This window comes from Lepisosteus oculatus, chromosome 14 (assembly GCF_040954835.1).
Source record: "Lepisosteus oculatus isolate fLepOcu1 chromosome 14, fLepOcu1.hap2, whole genome shotgun sequence".
NCBI lineage: Eukaryota > Metazoa > Chordata > Actinopteri > Semionotiformes > Lepisosteidae > Lepisosteus > Lepisosteus oculatus.
The window spans coordinates 15,172,306-15,178,437 of record NC_090709.1 but is presented as its reverse complement, the minus strand read 5'-3'; the positions used below and the strand labels follow the sequence as shown (position 1 = coordinate 15,178,437).

The window sequence follows — 6,132 nt, the reverse complement described above, 5'->3', positions numbered from 1 at the left end:
TAATTACAGGCTTCAGACACTTTTTCATACAAAAGTGACCAAACACTCCCTAACTTTCAGGTTTGCTTGAACCTGTAACAAAAACGAGGTCTGAAACTTCCATTCTCTGATATCACTGTCTCTAAAGCCAGTGATGTTTCACGGATGTGCAGTGTGCCTTTTCTCTTGTCATGTTCATGATGATTCGCTGAATAAGCTCCTGACTGGGTGTTCTGTACTGCGCTGTTACTTTGTTCAATTACCTATGTGGTGTACAGATAAAACCAGACTGCATGGTGTAATTTCCGGGTTCAGCACCAGCAGCACCTGCAAACTCATCAGCTGACCTCAACGTGATTTGAACATGCAACCTTCTGATCTGGAGTCAGATGCGCTTCTGTTGCGCCACAAGGTCGCTCACCACCCGTCCTTTTAATTCCCCCAAAGAGAACAATCAGTGTCCCTGAAAAATATTTTTTTTCATTCTCTCCTGTGTGGAGCGCCGCTCTTCCAACGAGGGTCTCTTCTTCCCCAACCACAGATTATTCTTTCCGCCCGGCTCTCTCACAGAGAGCAGACACACCGTCTCCACTGATGTGTTTACTACATCTATAGATCTCACCCCCTACAGCCCCGATATTCCTGGACAGGATACTTACCACCAGCCTCGTGAACTTCTCATCTTGACCTCTCCCAGGAGGAGCACAATTAACACAGAATCCTCTCTCCATTTAGCAAATAACACAAAACACTGTTTACCTGTCAAGACAGAAAACCGGGCTGCTCCAGGTGAGGCTTGAACTCACAACCGCGGCATGACTCCACTAATCATGTCATTTTACAAAGCCTGAACCTGGAAAGAGATTGGAAGCCGAGAAGTTATGGTGTTTTTTTAATACTTGCCTACTCTTTCAATTTTTCCGTCAAGTCTTTTATTTGGTAGTACTTTCAATTGATGTTAATCCTTGTCCCGATGCACGTTCTGGGCCATGGTGCATCTTGAATAATGTTCTTATAGGCTTCAGTTTGGAAAAGTGCGCTCTTCAGAAGCTACCAAAACCGCTAATGGTTACATAACACTTAATGCAAAAGCAACGTTCGGGTTTGAAAAAAAATATTACTTGCTATGAATACAAACACTGTTACAGGAGGCGTGTTAGGGATATTTTAGCTTAGATCATCAATTCATCTTACATTTCTTCTCCATCTATATCAACAGCGTAATCGCTACTGAGTGCTAAAGGCAGGTCCTGGCAATACAATCTTCTTTAGAAAACATTTTTAAAACTATTTCCACTACCATACGTAAAGTAAAAGATAGTGATTGCACGCAACGAATAAAATCTCTTTTCCAGGGACGTTGTAGTTAGATGCAAATTACAATCGAAAATGTATCAGCTTTAACATTTTCTTTTGGATTCACAGGACAGTCAGCATGAGTCATCAAAGAGCCTGTAGTGGCAAGAAGTTTAAAAGCGCACTAGTGATCTGTCTTTGGTCAAAGGAATTGCTGGAGCAGTAGGACGCAGAGCAATATCTAGCAGCTGTAGACGATGTTTGGGGAAGAGATAATTCTGTTTTCAGCACAGGGAGTGAGAATGAGCTCAGTCCGGCTCCCAGCAGAATCCATTCTGGTTTTGTTACTGTTAGACTGTGCGTCTGAGGCTCTTTGGATCGCAAAAAATAAGTTCACAATACGATAAAAAACACAGAAAGCACAAACGTAATAATATAATGATACAAAATCAATACCAAATCATAAAGCCAATTAAGTACCTATCCTTTGAAAACAGTGACATTTGTATCTACTTTTGAATTACAAATCAGACAGCGTAGTCCCTTAATTCAAAGATCAGATCTTGGCCAAAACAAGACAACCAGATGTTAGCTGAATTCGGAACAAGAGCCTCTGCTTCATCGTTTATTGAGCTTTTGATCAACGTCTGAGTGAAAAAGAGTCGCTATTTTAACTATTTGATTAAAGTTCACAAAAGCACCTTCCTTCGAGCTGGGGTCGAAACAGCGACTTAAGGATTCCTAACTGTTTCTAATACAGTCAGCCGCACTACCAACTGAGCTATCGAAGGGGTTTAAAGCACTCCTCTCTGGCACATATTGCCCAATGTAGTGAAACATTCCGGGTACTTAAATTCCAGTTCGACATCAAGTTTCCAACTCGTTTCCTTAGACTTGTTTACCTTGAATTTAAGCCACAAACCAGGATTCTACTGTATAATCTTCCAGGGATGTTACAAAATGTTTGATGGGGCATCAATCATTACAGGCGGAAATTCACTCCTTTTTTTTTCTCGAGGCATCATATTAAATGATCCATTTCATTTGGATCAAGAAGAGGATCACCATGAGAAATAGAACAAACTGTTTGATTCCGTCTTTATTGGGAGCTGTATCACAGCTAATGCATGTAAAGCCTTCAGTATGCGATAGTGAGAGCTCAGTTATGCCAGGGAGTGGGAGTGAAGAGAACTGAACTGAAATTTAGCAAATTCATATTTAAATAGAGAGTAAATCATCAAAGTGTTCTGTCACTTAAAACTTATTATAACACTACCAGGAGTGGGGATTGAACCCACGTGGACATTTGTCCATTGGATCTTAAGTCCAACGCCTTAACCACTCGACCATCCTGGTCTACAACGATATGCTCTTCAGTTGTTTAGCATTTAAATATGATTCAACAATTAAAAAATATAAAACCACAAAACCTCTTAGAGTTGCGAGAATACTTCCTTTGTGTATAAAATACATTGTGAATGCTTTCTTTACTTTTTCGTTTTTATGACATTTTTTTGACCGAGCACGAATATTCTTTTGTCCATATCTTCCCAATGGAAGCACAGAACGCCGTCAAACCAAATGCATTTTAAAGACCAAGACTTGTGGATATTTCCAAAGCCTCTACATCAAACTATCAGTGGGCTAATTATCTTTTTTTAAACCTCCGGTTTTTCATCAATGCATAATTACGCACTTACTGGAACCCGGAGGACCGCTGTGTACAGACGTTCACAACGTGAGAAACACTGTTCAATATGGCTTCGTGCGAAAAACCTGTATATGACCATAGGAAGCAGAACAGTGCAGTCTCCAATTACCCAGACTGTAAGCACAGAAATAAAGCTTTGTTTGATTTCTGAAACCCTTCCTTTACGCCCTGTTTTAATTCAGTTAAGGGTCAACTATATTGACAATACTACTGACAGCAGGAAGATTAAAATATTCTTTACTCAGCAGCTTATTAAAAACAGCTCCCATGATGTTCAAACCGATTTTTTACACAGAACACTGACACAGCTTTTCATTCTGAATCTCTTTTTCTTGTGCTTTTATTTAATATGGCACAATGCACTGGGATAGGGGTATTCTGTTCACAAACCAATAGCATTTAAATCACAGCACCTACAATGCTGCAAGTAAGTGTTTTGCACACTAAGCAGGTCTTCTGACTTTTCCCAGCTTTGTGTTGGGTTGTGGAACCTTTATTTTTTATGATTTTCTGTAGATAACACTACAGGTATACACTGGGATAGGTGGGTCTTTTTCATGGCTCAATAGTAATTCAAATACAACAGCCACACTGCTGAAACCATATGTTTTACATACCAGACAAGGCCCCTAACTCATACAACCTTGCTGTGGCTGTGGCCTCTTTCTTTATTTTTTTATGATTTTCTGAAAGTAACACTACAGGTAATACACTGGGACAGGTGGGTCTTCTTCATGGCTCAATAGTGTAGTGGTTTGATGGGTTTACAATTATTAATTGTAACAGTAATCACGAGGTTGTTCGTTGTAGCTTTTAGAAAATCAATCGTCAAACAACTAACAACACACACACACGGGTTCGATACACGAGATACAATTATTAATATAAATTGTGCACCAAAGATATACTAGTCTGCCTGGATACGAGCGGCAGACCTTACTGTGAGGGTTATCAATATACAAGGTATATAATCTCGAAGAGATGCAAACACAAAGAGATACACAACAGAGAATATATGTCAATATATATCGTTCGGTTACCAAATCGCTAACCAGTGTTATTACCCACTGTTACTCTAAACTCGGAAGTAAATACATTACTCATGAATTAAATTGATAACAACTTGTGTTGAGGTACAATTGAATTCTCGAGACGCAATGTAGAACATGGGGTTTACTTATCCACTGTGTATGGATTTGGAATCTCCCGCCACGAACACCAAACCAGCTGACAGGCTCTGTTGCAGCCTCTGTTGCAGCGGTTGTCCAATGGGCGTTGTGTCGGCGTCCTCTGTCTACCGGCCAACCAGTCAAGGTGCAGCTCGGAGTAGGATGGGCGGAGGAATCTGACTGCGGCGCGCAGGGCAGTTGTTGCTCTGAGGGGATCTACCAGGAGTCCGGCTGGCTAGTAGAAAGTCTCTATGCACAGAGTGTGACCGCGAGTCCTCACAAGTCACTCTTTTGCCCGGGAAGAAGCTGGTTCGTTCCCGGTCCAGCGCTGCTTCTGAATAAGCTATTCAGGTTGTCAACGAGGGTCCAACTGTAGGCTGCCGTTGATCAAGCGAAGCATTCACGTTGGTAGAATTCTGAGAACGTACGGGATCCTCGGCCTCGCGCTTAGAACAAAGTCCAAGTCCTTTTGCAGACAACAGCAGTTGTCACGTGATTGTCTCTGAGGATGCGCGAAAATGGCCAAGGAGAGCCCCGATCTGAGCTTGCGCTCCCTTTTTGACCAAGACCCAGATGTGTGCTGATTGGTTGAGAGTTTGGCGGGCATTGGAGACCCACATGGTATTACCACGCCCTGCCAGTCCCTGATTGGTTGGTCAAGATGAGATATAATTCACTTACTCTTGACACTTAGGAATGCAGTCCAGATGTCCATTCGGCACTCCCTAGACTGATAGGCGCCAATGGATGACCATTGATCATGATAGCCAGGCTTAGCTAACTGCATCCCCGTCTGGGAGCTTGTTCCTTATCAAAAGAAAACATCTTAAATCAGCCTGCATGAATATTTTCTCTGTGGCTGCACCACAGAGATGGAGGGTGAGATGGGGCCTCCTTTAGGACAGCATACCAACGCTTAAGTCTTATTAACAAGCATTGCCGCTACAATAGCAATTCAAATACAACAGCCACACTGCTGAAACCATATATTTTACACACCAGACAGGCCCCCTAACCTCATACAACCTTGCTGTGGCTGTGACCCCTTTCTTTATTTTTTTATGATTTTCTGAAGGTAACACTACAGGTAAGACATTGAGATAGGTGGGTCTGCTTCATGGCTCAATAGCAATTCAAATACAACAGCCACACTGCTGAAACCATATGTTTTACACACCAGACAGGCCCCCTAACCTCATACAACCTTGCTGTGGCTGCGGCCCCTTTATTTATTTTGTAATTATTTTTTCAATATGGCACCATTAGACAGCCGGTACATGGGGATAGGGGGGTGGTATTCACGAGTCAATAGCTCTTCAAGCACAACAGCCACAGTGCTGCAACCAAGTGTTTTACACACCAGACAAGCCCCCTAACCTTATACAATCTTGCTGTGGCTGTGTCCCTTTTCTTTATTTTTTTATGAGGTTTTCAATATGGCACCATTAGACAGGCGGTACATGGTGATAGGAGGGTGCTATTCACGAGTCAATAGCTCTTCAAGCACAACAGCCACAGTGCTGCAACCAGGTGTTTTACACATCAGACAGGCCCCCTAACCTTATACAAGCTTGCTTTGAGTTGTGGAACATTTCTTTATTTTTTAATGATTTTTTTTACTGTAATCAAGTGTTGTGCTCATTAATAATAATAATAATAATAATTGCTTACACTTATATAGTGCTTTTCTGGACACTCCACTCAAAGCGCTTTACAGGTAATGGGGACTCCCCTCCACCACCACCAATGTGCAGCATCCACCTGGATGATGCGACAGCAGCCATAGTGCACCAGAACACTCACCACTATCAGTGAGGAAGAGAGAAGAGAAATGTAGCCAATTCAAAGATGGGGATTATTAGGAGGCCATGATTGGTAAGGGCCAATGGGGAAATTTGGCCAGGACACCGGGGTTACACCCCTACTCTTTTCAAGAAACGCCATGGGATTTTTAATGACCACAGAGAGTCAGGACCT

At 42.1% G+C, this 6,132-nt stretch overlaps 1 non-coding gene across 1 annotated transcript; it reads right to left on the bottom strand.

The window, feature by feature from the left end:
• Positions 1-2,548: 2,548 nt before the first annotated feature.
• On the bottom strand, positions 2,549-2,631 carry trnal-uaa (transfer RNA leucine (anticodon UAA)). The gene has a single exon. It is a non-coding gene; the product is annotated as a tRNA-Leu (tRNA).
• Positions 2,632-6,132: the final 3,501 nt, after the last annotated feature.